We start from the raw sequence: 15,495 nt of genomic DNA, 5'->3' as shown, positions 1-15,495 counted from the left end.
CTCAGCTGCATTTGATCTCGTGGATCATAAGGTCCTTTGCAGACACTTGGGCTCTGCAGCTCACTTTTCCACCGAGGCTATCAGATGGATTGAATCATTCCTGAGCGAGAGAACCAAGAGAGTATTCTCCCTGTCGGCAGCAGCGGACCCCACCCCATCCTGTGTGGTGTTCCTCAGGGGTCATGTGTCTCGCCAACTCTATACAACATTTTCACCAAACCTTTATTTGATGATCTGGACCTTCTGGGTATCACCTACACTAACTATGCAGATGATACACAGATTCTCCTCCCGCTTTCTGGGGATCATAGTAAGGACATGGAGTTGGTGAATAGGGTATATCTTAACATCTAGGCATGGATGGCCCACCATGGCCTATGCCTGAATGATGATAAGACAGAGTTGATAATCCTGGGCATGCACGCTAACATTAACAAATTAGGCAAGGAATATTCCTCATTCAGTATCGACGGAAACATCATCTAGGTATCCAATGAAGTAAAAACCTTTGGCTTCTACCTTGATTCCACTATGTCTTTTGACAAACAAGTAAAATATTCGGCCTCGACCCCTGCTTACACTTGTAAATTGATAAGAGCTGGTAAGCCATTTCTCTCTAATGACAGTTGCATGATCTTGGCTAGTGCCTTAATACTCTCCAGAATTGATTACTGCAATGCCCTTTACAGCGGCACTAACAGAATTACCATCCAGAGGCTACAAACCTTACAAAATAACACCTTAAGAGTGGTGCTTGGCATAAACAAAAGAGTACATATCTCTTCCATTACTCGCCAAAATAAATGGCTCTCCACCGACAACAAAATACAGCTAAAAATGATTTAATTGACCCACAAAGCCTTAAACAACGTTGCCCCTAGCTACGTCTCGAATAAACTAAATAGAAGAACATACATTAGACCGACCAGAGCTGGCAACGCCAATTGCCTTGTAGTACCAAGATACAGGCTTACAATGATTGGTGGCAACAGCTTTCCTGTGAAGGCCACTAAACTCTGCAACTCACTGCCACAATACTTGAGAGCAGACCAACCCTACCTGCACCATAGAAAGAACTTTATCAAATACATCTACTCTAATGACCCTTAGTCACCCTATCATCCACGCTGCCCCTGCCCACATGCCCCTTCTACCTCAACTGCACATAACCACTATTGCTAGATTTCTAGTTGAACAATGCTACATTGCCTGTAATGCTTTGTGTAATTTATTCTGTTATTCTGTGTTTCTGTGCACTATATTGTAACCTGCACAAATCTGTAACTTTGTAAGCCTTTCATTATCTTACTGCTGCACCCTGTTACCTATGGGTTTGGTGCGCATTAGAAGTGAATAAACAAACAAACATACATCGGGAGCCGCCGAGGTCCCGATCGGACAAGGTTGATCACCATAGCCATGCCAGATCCAGGTCCCGGTCCTCAACGCCATCGAGACCGTCGGAACCTGTGAAGCCTTCCAAGAAGGCATCAACGCCATCAGTGCCGTGTCCGTCGAGGGACTCTCTCAAGGCTCCGGCTTCGAAGAAGTCGATGCCATCGGTGCTGAGGCCATCGAAGGACACTCTCGGGGCTCTGGCCTCGAAGCAGTTGTCAAAGTCATCGGCGTCTCGGTCAACGTCGATGCCGATTCCATTGGCGCCCTCAACGCCGTTTGTGGAGGATTTGCCAGAGGTGCCCCGGAGGGCTGTGGAAACTCAGAGGAAGGCTCTCAGTAAGTCCGTGAGGCCTGTTTTTGAGCCCTTCTCTGTTCCTCCACCCAGATTGGATTTATTCCAATCTTAGGATTACATTTCGGAGGTGGAAGTAGGGTCGGATGAGGAGGTGGTTGTGCCTCCTGATGTCCCTGATGACCTGTTGTCTGGTCACAGTCAGATTGAAGAACTGCGTCAGTCCTTGCATGACGCCAGTGGGCTTGACATCTCTCCGGAGGTGGAGTTTGGCAGGCCTGAGCCTGGTACGCATGCCGAATCCTCATATAGGTGTCTCATGTCGAGGGTGACTGAATACTTGGGGTGGTCTGCTCCACCTGTTGATTTTCTGCAGGATGTTCTGACGGATATCCTTGACCAAGGTCCACCCAATGACCCGGTGTTGCCATTTCATATGGTTTTGCAAAGAAGGGTGGCAGTGGCTTGGACTGCTCCGGAGAATCTCCCGGCATTGAATAACTTGCTTCTGAAAAAATACCGTCCAGCCAGTGGTGGCCCCTGCTACTTGTCGACGCACCCTACTCCGGAGAGTTTGGTGGTGCAGGTGGCTACGGCCCCCGCAAAGCAGGCTGCATACCCTACCATCCCTCCTGACAGGGACGATAAATGCTTTGATGGTTGGGCGAAGAAGGTATTTTCATCTGGGGGTATGGCTTTGAAGGCAGCCAACTCCGTTTGTGCCTTGGCAAGATTCACTCACACTCTGTGGAATTGTGCATTTTAGGCAGCTGAGCATATTCCAAAAGGGGAGGAATGGGATGGTTTTCTAGCCCTCGTGCAGGACGGCAAGGATGCCATGTGTGAAGCCGTTCAGTCAGGTTTGGACACGGCAGACTGTGTCAGTCGGTCCATGGCTGCGAGCACTGTGATAGGCAGATTTGCGAGGTTGCAGAAGTCGGGGTTTGCTCCTTATGTGCAATCCCGGCTTCTCAACATGCCCTTTGATGGTGTCCATCTGTTTGGCAGCAAGGCTGACGAGAGCCTTGACAGGTTGCAGACCTCCAAAGCTACAGCGAAGTCTTTGGGCGCTGCAGTACGTCAACCTCTGGCTTTTCGTCCCAGGGGACAGCAATGGAGGGGAGGTTCCTTTCGGAACAACTCTTCCTTTGGTAGATCGAGAGGAGAGGCCAGTCAAAGGAGCCACCATAGGAGTACCAGAGGTGGAAAGTAAGGTACTCGAGGTGCCAAAGCCGCTCAGGCAGTTGCCTCTTTGCCCTCAGGCACTGCCGCAGCCGGGTCCGCTCAGTCATGAGGCCATGTCTCATGGTTCGCCGGTTGGGGGCAGGCTTGCGCAGCATCTTGGAGAATGGCGTGCCATTCCTTCAGATGTGTGGGTCCTGGAGATCATAACCCACGGCTACTGTCTCCCCTTTCGGCAGAGGCCTCATGATGATCCACCGGGGAAGCTCTCTTTGAAGAGTCTGGATCCGCTCCTTGCATAGGAAATCCTATCCCTGCTGGAGAAAGGTGCCATAGAACTGGTGCCTGTAGCGTAGAGGAACAAGGGATGATATTCCCCTTATTTTTTGATCCCGAAAAAAGACAGGGGATTGAGACCCATTATGGACTTGCGTTGACAGAACAAGCTCCTCAGGAAGGACAAGCTCAAGATGGTAACTCTTACCTTACCTTAATTCCTCCAGGCCCTTCAACTTCAGGATTGGTTGCTGTCTCTCAACCTCAGGGATGCTTACTTTCATGTGCCGATTCATCCAAAGCACATGAAGTACCTGAGGTTCGCGGTTGGCGACTCGCATTTTCAGTTTCGGGTCCTGCCGTTCGGATTGACCTCCGCCCCGAGGGTCTTCACCAAGATGATGGTGGTGGTGGCAGCGTACCTCAGGAAAGGGGGGGATTCATGTCTACCCATACTGGACGATTTGTTGATCAGGGCACATTCTCCTGAGCAAGCCATGGATCATCTGTCCGTCACCTACCAATCCCTTCACAAGCTGGGCTTCTCCCTCATTTTAAAGAAGTCCCATTTGACACCTACCCAGCAGCTCCAATACATCGGAGCAGTGCTCGACACTTCCCTTGGGTTGTGTTCGCCTCTCCAGGTGAGGGCTCATCACATTCTGCAGATGGTGGACAGATTTCAACATGCCCAGAGTCTCCCGGCGTTCGAGTTCTTGAGGTTGCTCAGCCTTTTGGCATCCTGCATTTTCCTGGTGCCAGAGGCCAGGCTGCGGATGAGATCTCTGCGCTGGGCTCTCAAGATGCAGTGGTTGCAGTTCTCCAGCAGGATGTCGGATCCCGTTCAGATTCCACCCTCGGTCGCCTAGGATCTTCTGTGGTGGGCCGTCAAAGGCAATCTGATGAAGGGAGCTCTATTTTGGCAACCGTGGCCGGTGGTGGTGATCGTGACGGACGCATCCCTCACGGGTTGGGGAGCTCATGCCAACGAGTTGACAACCAGCGGCCATTGGTCTCCTTCGGAGTCCAGACACCACATCAATCTGTTAGAGCTGAGGGCCGTCAGGCTAGCCCTGAAGGCTTCTCTGCCGCCTGTGCAGGAGAAGAATGTCCTGATTATGACGGATAATGCAGTGGCCATGCACTACCTCAACAAAAAAGGGGGGGCAGGGTCACTCCCGTTGTGCAGGGAGGCGATGCAGCTCTGGTTCTGGGCCATTCAGCAGGAAATTTCGAACTCGGCAGTTCATCTGGCCGGAGACGAAAACGTGGCTGCAGACTCTCTGAGCAGGCAGAGCACGGTCTCTCATGAGTGGGAGCTGGCTCAGGGAGTTCTTTTGGAGATCTTTGCCCTTTAGGGAACCCCACAAGTGGATCTCTTCACCACCAGTGTCAACCGGAAGTGCGAAAGATTCTGCTCGCAGGAATTTCCTCCAAGAGGAGCCTTAGGGGACGCGTTTGTAGTGCAGTGGTCCTTCCCACTGCTGTAAACGTTTCCTCCAGTCCCCGTCATTCCGCAGGTGTTGCGGAGGTTCGGTTCCCAGATGATCCTCATTGCTCCGGCATGGGCCAGGAGAGCGTGGTACCCGGACCTTCTAGACATGTCCATCTGCCCTTCACGCCGTCTTCCCTACCGAGACGATCTGCTCTCACGGGAGTGGGGTCGGGTTCCCCATCCAGAGGTCAAGTCTCTCAGCCTTCATGCTTGGTATCTGAAAGGTTGAGGTATAGGGATTGGGACCTCCCTGAAGACATGATGGAGGTGTTACTTTCGGCCAGAAGGCCCGCAACGAAATCCCTGTACCGTTGCCATTGGAGAAAGTTCTGCGACTGGTGCAGGGTACAGAATGTGGATACTTTCCAATGTTCCATTCCTTTGGTTTTGTCTTTTTTGCTTTCTTTAGCCCGCAAGGGCCTGAAAGTAGGTACCATTAAGGGTTACCTGGCGGTGCTGTCCATATTTAAGCGCTCGTCTGAGGAATGTTCTTATTTTAAGATCCCTTTGATTTCTCAGTTTTTAAAAGGGCTGACTAATGTTGTTTCCATTGTCGCTTTTCCAGGTGCCGGGATGGGATTTGAATTTGGTTTTAAAGTTCCTAATGGGAGCTCCATTTGAGCCCTTACATTCTTGTCTGTTGCGACTGTTGTCCTTTAAAACTGTGTTTTTAGTTGCGGTTACTCCCGCACGCAGAGTGAGTGAGTTGCAGGCACTTTCCGCCAAGCCACCCTTCACTGTGTTCCATAAGGACAGGGTTGTCCTTAGGGTGCAGACTTCTTTTCTTCCGAAGGTTGTGTCGGAATTCCATTTGAGCCAGAAGGTCATTCTTCTGGCGTTTTATCCTCCTCCACATCCTGGTAAGGAAGAGGAGAGGCTCCATAGGTTGGATCCTAGGAGAGCTTTGAGGTTCTATCTCTCACGGATGTCCCGGGTCAGAGTGGACGATCAGCTTTTTGTAGGTTATGCTGGAAGGCGTTTAGGTCAGGCTGTTTCCAAGCAGACCTTGTCCAGATGGATCATTTTGGTGATCTCTGAGTGTTACCGTTTGGTAGGCTTACGGGCTCACTCTACTAGGGGTGTGGCGGCCTCCACTGCTCTACAGAGGGGCGTTTCCGATTTGCAATATTTGCAAAGCAGCCACATGGGCCTCTGTCCATACTTTTGTGAGACAGTATTCATTGGGCTCCATCCATGGGCAGGATTTGGCCTTTGGTAAGGTAGTCCTCTATTCAGCAATTTGATTGGGCATTCTAATATTCTAAATTCGTAAATTCTTTTCCCACCTCCATACGTTGGTACTGCTTTGGGAGTCTGTCATAGATGTGGGATACATCAGAGGACAAAACCCCCTCGAAGAGCAAGTTACTTACCTTATCTGGTAACGTTCTTTTGATGGGATGTTCCTCCGACGTATTCCACATCAAACCCTCCCAGCCTGCTTTCTGCAGTCATACTGGCAGGAGATTGGTGCCACACGTTCTGGGAAAAAACTACAACTGAGGCTACGGCGCTGTGCGTTGTATATATAACATCTGGTGACGTCGACCCTTGACGGAGGCCATTGAGGGACAGCGTATCGACATCATCGACGCAGGACGCCTACGCCAAAGAATTTTCCGAAGCAGCACAGCTGTGGTCATTACATGCCATAGATGTGGAATACGTCGGAGGAACATCCCATCGAAAGAACGTTACCAGATAAGGTAAGTAACTTGTTCGATGCAATCAATGCTTCCATTGAACACTTCTTTGAGGATAATGTGGATTCTGCTGATTGTTTGGTGGTGTGGAACGCTTTTAAAGCAACTATACGTGGAGAATTGATTAACTAGACAGCCAGAGCGAGGAGGGAGGGTGAGATGAAAGTTGAAGATCTGAAATTCAACCTAAAGAAATTACAGCAGTCGTATGCCTTATCTGGTAAAGGTGCGGATAGGTTAAAGATGGAGTGTGTTAGGGATAGATTGAAGAAAACCTTGGATGAGCAAGCTCAGAAAGGGTTATATTTTATGAGGCAGAGGTTTTGGGAGGAGGGGTATAAGGGAGGACGCTTACTGGCTAGAAAGCTGAAGAGTTTGTCAGAGAAATCGTTTATACAAAAGATTGAGGATGAAACAGGGGAGTTAAAGATTAAAACCGTTGATATTTGTTATTCTTTGAAACTTTTCTATGCTTCTCTTTATTCAGATGCGTCGCAGATAGAGGAGGATAAATTGACTGAATTTTTTGCTAAAATTGACATTCCCTGTTTGTCTGAGGAAGGTAGGGAGGCACTTGATGCTCAGATTTCAGAAATTGAAGTAGCAGATGCTATTCGTCAGCTCAATTTGAGTAAGTCTCCGGGTTCAGACGGATTACCCGTGGAGTTTTGTAAGTCCTTTGATTCAGTTCCAGTGCCCAAGTTGTGTGTTTTATTTACTCAGTTTCCCTCCGATGGGGTGTTATGTACCTCGATGCAGGAGGCGATTATTACATAAATTCCTAAACAGGGGAAGATTCTTCAAAATGTGCTAATTATTGTCCTATTCCATTCCGTAGATGTAAAGATCTTTGCAAAAGTCATGGCTATGAGGTTACAAAAATATATAGGGGACTTAATTGGTGGTTCACAAGTGCGGTTTATGGACAACAGACATGGATATGATAACATTAGAACATTATTAAATTTAATAAGTTTGTCGTGTGAGAAGGTAGAAGAAATACTCCTTATTTTCTTTGATGCTGAGAAAGCGTTTGATTGCGTGAATTGGTCGTTTCTTAATTTTACATTACTTCGGATGGGCTTTGGTCCGCAATTCTTAAATGCAATAGGCGCTTTGCAATGTAATATTTCAGCTAAAATTTGGGTTCACGATGTTCTGTCTCAGGCTTTTCGGTTATTCAGAGGAACTAGACAGGGTTGCCCACTTTTGCCCTTCTTATTTAATTTAGTTCTTGAACCATTGTTGATATATCTTAGACAGGAACAGAATATTTGTGGATGGAAGCTAAGGGGTGGAGAGGTGAAGGTTCTGGCATATGCTGATGATCTGGCAGTGGTTTTGACAAATCCGGAGACGGGTGGGCCATTACTAAAAGATATGCTACCGGAAGTAGGAGTATTGTCTGGGTAGAAGGTAAATTGGGGGGAAACCGTGGTCTTTCCACTTATGATGAATCCACTTAATGGAAGATCGTTGGACTGGGATTGTCATTGGGCTGATGTTTCGGTGAAATACTTAGGTATCTATTTAGTGTGTGACATTAGAAGAATGGTTGAGTATAATGTGGATAGATTGAAGGAGGTGATGATTAAGGATATACAACGATGGGATAGGTTGCCTTTGGGCATTTGGGCTAAAGTAAACGCAATAAAAATGATGTTACTGCCAAAGGTTTTATATTACATTCAGTCTCTCCCCCTCAGGTTTACTAAGAAGGTGCTCAAGAGTATTGATAGGTTTTTTATGGATTTCTTATGGGGGAAGGGAAATAGCCGAAGATTCCACGATTTATTATGATACGTAGAGTTAAAGATGGGGGTTTTGGTTACCCAGTGAGGGAAAATTATTATCAGGGTTTCTTATTAAAGAAGGCTTCCTATTACTTCAGAGAAAGTAGGGACTTGGATGCTTATTGGCTTTTAATGGAGCAGGAGAGATGATATCCTTTTCCTGTGAATTGTTTATATTCCTATGGAAGAATGACAAAATCTGGGACAAAATTGGAAAGAATGGTAGTTTCGAAATCTGCTCTTGTTTCTTGGATTGAAGGTTGTGGACAGTCTTTGTTTTTAATGGTTCTGCATCAATTTGGCTGAATCCAGGTTTGCAAATTGAAAATAAAATGCTTAATTGGAAAGGTTGGGCCAACAAAGGTATTTTAAAGATAGACGATGTTTGGAGGGGAGGGATGATGGTTCCGTTTGAGCTTTTGGTTAGTTGTTATGGTTTGCACAATAGGGAGTTCAGGAGATATAGGTCTCTGGAGCAGTGTTGAGAGAGAGATTACAGATATTGAATGGACCTTTGAGTTGTACACCTCAAATCTGTGAATTATTTACCACTCCACCAGGGGTGGTTTTGACCTTTATTAAATTGATGCCTTTGCAGGAATGTATGTGGAACTCTTGGGACAAGCTGAGAATGGAATGGGAGTCAGAAATGGGAATCGAATTGTCTGAGGAAACGTGGAATTATGCTTGGAGAGTAGCGGTGAAGGCCAAAATTGATCTAAACCTGAGATACATTAATCAGCGTATTTTAGGTCGTATTTATTGGACGCCTGTGAGGATGAATAGGAGAGGAAAGGCAGATACAGACTTGTGCTGGGGGTGTAATTGCTCAAGAGGGACCTTCCAACATATTGTTTGGGAGTGTAGTAAAGTGTTAGATTTTTGGAAGGATGTTTTGGATCGGGTTGATTTGGTGGCGAATGATTTATTCGCTCAGACTTTTAAGTCAGTAATATTTCTCTCGGTTGATAGTAGAAGTGGAAGAATATGTGATTCTTTGGATTGGATTGATAGAGCATTGTTGATGTCTATCAAACATATAATGAAGGTGTGGAAATCTAGAAAAAAACACACTATGAAAATTGGATATCACATTTGCGAACACTATCATGGTACAAAAAGACACAAGCTCTGAAGCGGGATAGGGTGATTGAATATGATGAGATGTGGGGATCGTTTAATAGTTTGTTTGATTAAATGTAGGACTCACTCTGTAGGTGTGACAATGATATCGGCGATTGGGTAGTGGGGGTTGTTTGTCTTGTCTACTGTGTTGTCTCTGATATGGATTGTAGTTGTAATGTGATGTGGGGGTGGGTATCTTATGGTAATGTATATGGCAATTGGTAAGGGCATGTGTTATGTAGAAATTGATTTTATGGAACTATCTGCTATTCCATTTTCACATGTATGTTCTAATGTTTTGTAATTTTGTGTAAGAATGTTAAATAAAGTTGAAAAAAAAATAAAAGAAACTTATTTAAGGCCAAGATCAGAGAGATGTTAGTACCCCACATGCATCTACACGAAAAAGGATTAGCTGAGGCCTCCACTTTTGTATCAAATGTGTCCATGAAGCTCTCCAAACGCATAGCATCAAAGTAAGGACACATAATAACTATGTACCTCAAGGTCTCAGGAGAATCTTTAGCATCACCGAATCTACATTGGTTCACAAAATGGTTATGTGCTGTCATTGTAAGGGAATCCTTGCAATGCGTAATCTTCTCAAAAGACTGCATCTGGTGAAGCCTAAATCACATATAGCTTTAAGGACCATTCAGGCATGGAAACCTTTGAAGGTACTGTGGTATACATTCTCTAGCATGCCCATATTTAGAGTATTCTCTATAGGTTGAATAAGCGGCAATATGATCAATGGTCTCCACCTAGTCGGCCCTAAAAAGAGTCCTCTTCACAATCCCCGGACGTTGAATAAGATCTTCCACTGTTACCCCTCGGGAGGCCAGAACCAACTTCATTCTGGAGCAAAATTCCTGCATTGAGGGGACAGAGTCAGCACACATAACCACAGCAAGTGTTTAATAAAAATAATTTTTCGGAGAATCACTCATTTTCCTAAAGGTACTAAGTTGTTTCCAAACGTGCTTTAAGGGATATTAGACAAAGCTTGTGTGTATGACCGCATTGGGCATGACCAAAGACAAGCTCAGCAACTCCTTCCAGAGTTTCCCTTGTAAGATGTTGAGTGTGAGACCCATATCGTGGGTGGAAAGGTCAAGACCATATAGCAGAATGGGCGCAAATTTGGCAAGGTAGTAACGCCTTATAGACAGTAAGAAGAATTTACATACTTTCTGCTTAAGAAATTTTAATTGAGCTTTCAGTTTAAAGACCTTATCAGTTAGGCCGGATTTCCAAAATTCGAGGCTAGCCCTTTTGGTAAGATTATATCCAAGATAAGTGACTGCATTAACTTGGTCCACTTGTTCCTGACCCATAGCCCACTCATATATCTGCACCTTAGTTCTTCTAGAAAAAACAAGAACCTGGGGTTTAGACGCATTAGGCATAAGATTGTTAGCAACAGCATAATAGAAAAACAACTGCATTTTCGTCCTAAGGCCTCATGGAGTACGATCTAATAGATAAAATCATCCGCAATGGCCATCCATTCTATCCTGACACTCCCCAAACTGGCGGGTGCAATGGAAGGGCTCTGCCACAATCCCGCCACATCATACACGTACAGGTTGAAGAGTATAGGAGCCAATGTACAGCCTTGTTTAACCCCAACAAAGGTAACGATCTCCTGTGAACGTGACCCCTCCTTATTCAATTGCACCCGTTTAGTAGTATTGGTATGTAGAAGTGCGAGAAGCTGAACAATTTTACGTGGAATGTTCATAGCCAGCATCTTGGACCAGAGCCTAGATCTAATAACTCAATCAATTGCGTTGGAGAGGTCCAGAGAGGCCAGAAAGACATCAACCGATTGTGTTTTGTGCACTGAGTGTCTCAAGTGAGCCAGTACCGTTGCATTCAAGGTGGTACCCAGGTCCTCTTTAAAGCCAACTTGAAATTTACTCAAAGAGAGTTGCCCCTGACCACACAATTAAGGTCCCTGAAAAGCAAGATGGAAAATACTTTACTTGTAGTGTCTGTAAGCGATATGGGCCTATAGTTATTAGGGTCAAGTGCATCACCATTTTCGTGTATAGACTCAATGATGGACTGGACACAAGTGGCAGGGACAGTATGTGTCTCAAAGATGAAGTTAAACATGGGCTTCAAGAGGTCGGCCCACAGGCCCGGGTCATCCTTGAGAACAAAGGGTTGAATGCCATCTGGCCCTGGAGCACGACAAGGCTTAGATTTTCCAATTGCCCATAAAATGTCATCATGGTCCCAAGTGCAATGGCCAGCCACAAGGGGTCCTAGGTCAATGCCTACAACTTCTGTAAAATTAGTAGGCAAGGCAAATTTGTTCAAATAATAGGTCACCCAAACTTCCCCTTTTATAGGGTAATCTAATTCCCCCCTTGTTGGTATCCAGGGTCCTATTGACAGTGGACCAAAATGTGCCATCCTTTCACTTGCAGAGGTTTTCCAGCATATTCTGATGTAATTTAAGATGTTGATCCATCTTCAAGGATTTAATGAGATTTTTGTGTCTGAGAAGGATTTTTCTTTTTAAGACCCCAAGCTCAATCGCTGTACTGCCCTGCTTTTTGAGTGCTGCCATGTCCGTATGTTTATAGAGCTTAGAGTTATAAATTCTGATGGCACTCATGGGTCCACTAGGCTTGATACAGGCATTACCTCCCAGTTTACTGACCTTGAAAGCACAGGCAAGTATAATGTTGTAGTTGGAATTCTCTGTACCTTGAATACTAGTGTACATCCCATCGAATGAAACCATATCCGTCAGAGAGTCCATAAGAAGACGTTTAAACCTCAGGATAGTGTTTCTATTCCAATTAACTGATCTCCCTTGTTTACTGATGGCTAGCCCCATCATATCTGGCCTAAGATGGATAGTGAGAGTAGATATAGTCATGGTGAAAGACAAAGGAATATGATCCCCTAGATTAAGTTGAATATGTCTCTGGTGACTGCAGTCATTCTTCAGGCTGTAGGCAATATAGACAAAGTCTATCCCAGAGCTATGTTGCCCCCTATGCCAAGTATGTTTAGATGTACTGAAATTTGGGGGGTGATCCACCATAGGCAAATCCCATCCCTCCAGAAAGAAATCCCATTGGATTCCGCGTTTGACATTGGGATGGAAAATATTAGGGATAGCGCCCTTATGATTCCATAATGTTCCATCAGCACAAGAAGAATTAAAGTCTCCACCCAACACAACGCGTTTCCCGTAACCCTTCTCACACCATTCACCAAGAATCTCACTCAAACCTTCTTCAATATCTTCAATAGGCACTCTAACAGGGTTCCAATACAGGCTGAGAAGCAAAATAGGCTCTGAAGAATTCTCAGTAGACATTGCAATAGCTAAGAGCCATTCCTTACTACAGACCATTTCGAAATTAAGCCCCAGGTTACGATCTACCGCTATGGTAAAACCTCTGCTAGGTCTACCCCCATTCTCCTTGCTACAGGCCACTAAAAGGTATGGAAGCCTTCTATAGAATATTGATTAAGATTCATCGTCTCCTGGAACATATAGATGGTAGGAAGGCTATTCGAAAAACAAATTGCCATATATTTAGTCCGATTTGAACAACCGCATACGTTCCACCAAACGATTTCTAAATCAATGGTGTCATGCACACGCTGTTCCTAGTCTTATAGTCTCCAAAGTCTTAATAGCTGGCTGTAGCCAAAACCAGTCTTGTCCATTGTTTAGGAGATTGGAAATAAGCGACAGTGCTGAAGTTGAATCATATGGAAGATTAGAGTTAGAAGTTCCAGCTTGCACAAGCAGTATGACCACAGGTTCTTTATGTGCAAGAAAGGTATTTGCCTCTGTAGCACTATGAATTTCCACCAAATTAAAACCCAACAACTCTAGATTTCTCTCTTGAGCTCTCATCATATCCACCGACATTTCCGAATGGAAGTTGCTTACCATACAGAGGTTATTGAGAACTGGCAGAGAGATTGCGTCGATATCAACCGTAATTATGGATCTTAAGAGCGGAATTTTCTTAAAGATATTTAACAGGTTCGTCCTGTTAAGGCTAGATGCCTGATCACCTTTGATGTTGTTTATCCACCCAATCATTTTGCCTTTGTTTTTTAAAGGTTCTGGCGCCTTAGGTACAGTCACCTTGGGCTGATTTCCTAACCCTGTTGAAACCTTAGCATTAGTATTAACAGCCACAGGCAAAATACTATCAAAAGAAATCACAGGCCCAAGTGAATCCGCCACCCGGCCCCCATTAAAGCCAAGCGGCCCTCTTCCGTCGCCAGTAATGGGCAGAGTAGCTGTGGCTTGCGGACCCATAGTAAAAGAAACAACTCTGGGCTGTGAACCTGTAGATACCCGGGCGTGCATCGTGTTAACAATCTTCCCAAATGCGTTCCTCCTAGTTTGTTTAGTCTGGGGCCGTTCAAGTAAACTCTCCACTCTGGTTTCTGAATTGGAACCCTCCATTGTACTTGGTATTTCACCACCGTTTCTTGCCCCATCATGTGGGATAACCAAACTATTCGACGGCTCCCTAGAATTGGGAACATCTCCTCTTTTTGTAGGTTTACAAGGGCTTATAATAACAACGTGTTCCTCTTGGTCAGATATTTGTCTAATAGCCTTGAGATTTGAATTCCTCCCCTTTATTTTAGCCCCAGGCATATTTTATGTTTTTCTAGCAGATTTAGAGTTTTTCTTACATTTTCTTCCCCCCTGGGGGGGTAGTCTTGAATGTCTAAGTAAGCTCTATAATGGAAGCATTCAAGGGTCCCTCCTCAGTTGGTATCTCAACCTCTTGACCTGTTGAGGGTCATCCTCCTCCACTTGTTCCAAGGTTTTTCTAGCAAATAATGATGTTTTCTTGCATTTAGTCCCCCTTGGAGGGGAGGTCTTTAGTACTTCCCTTATTTCGAGTGGATTGTGTCCTCCAACGTATTCCTCATCTTAGATGTATTCCATCCAGCTTTGCTGCTCTTCGTAAATTTTTTCGGCAGAGGGCGCAGTGCGTCGATGTCGTCGAGTGGATGCTCCCTCGAAGGCCTCCATTGAGGGTGACGTCATCGGGTATATGAATAGCACACGTGGCGCCCGTTGGCCTCAGTTCCGTTTTTCCGCAGTATACGTTGCTTTGGAGATTCGGCACGCCTCGTGTTCTGTGAAGATAGTAAATAAAATGAATATGTCCTCGTTATCGACGCCGACCATGACCCCGAGATCGGGTTTCAAAAAGTGCAAGTCATGAGGTTCAAAAATGTCGATCACAGACCCGCACCGAGAGTGTTTGTGGTGCCTCGGAGAAGGACACGACATGGAGGCCTGTACGAAGTATCAGGCGATGACGGAGAAGGCCTTGCGAGAAAGGAGGGGAAAACTACAGGTAGGTCGCAAACCCGACCGTAAAGCCTCTAGCGTCGAGTCGAGGTCCCGTGACGCGAAAGGCATCGGTCCTGGTCCCGAAGCGATTCCCATCGCTCGTCGTCTTTGACGAAAAAATCGAAGAAATTACACCACAGGTCCCCCTCCACCGCTTCCTCAGATGAGTCCCCAAAAAGGATGAAATGCCCCACAAAACATTCGTCCTCCAAAGAGTGGGAAGCATTCAGGGTCAAAATGATGGAGGTGTTTGAGAAAGCGAAGCCTCGGTCCGCGCCTTCTTCAGAAGCCGGCCGGGAGCGTCATCGCTCCGACACTCGCGCACCCTCGAGCCCGGGTGATCGAAAAAGGAAGGATAGAAAACCTTCCAGGACGCCAAGCGGAAAGGACCGCCCGAGTCGAGTCGACCGCTCGAGGTCACCGACGCATCCGAGGCCCAATGCGCCTCGTAGGGCAAATCTTCAAAGAGCGCCCTCAAAGCAGGCTCCGTCGACGACCACTATTTCGTCGACGCCATTGATGCCTTTGTGGACCTCGACCCCAAAGCCATCGGCACCTAAGGCTTCAGCCAAGCCAGGCCAGCCAGAAAAAGGGAAAGACAGGGTTACAAGACCTGTAATACCCTCAGAGCCCTGTAATACACCTCTTCCTCCTCCTCTCCCAGAGAAGGTTTTCAAGCCTCTCTCCAGGAAGGAGTTTTTCAAGTCCCTGACCTCAATTTTTGAGGAACAGGAAAGATCTGATGAGGAGAATGTACCTTTTGTGCTAGAATATGGCACCCCTAATGTCTCGGAATGCCTGATTTCAGAAGAAAGTAGAATGAGGGACTTGGTGGAATCATTACACAATGCAAGTGGCATTGACAC

This window comes from Ambystoma mexicanum, chromosome 2p (genome assembly GCF_040938575.1).
Source record: "Ambystoma mexicanum isolate Mex_15411 chromosome 2p, UKY_AmexF1_1, whole genome shotgun sequence".
NCBI lineage: Eukaryota > Metazoa > Chordata > Amphibia > Caudata > Ambystomatidae > Ambystoma > Ambystoma mexicanum.
This window is presented reverse-complemented; position numbering follows the sequence as displayed.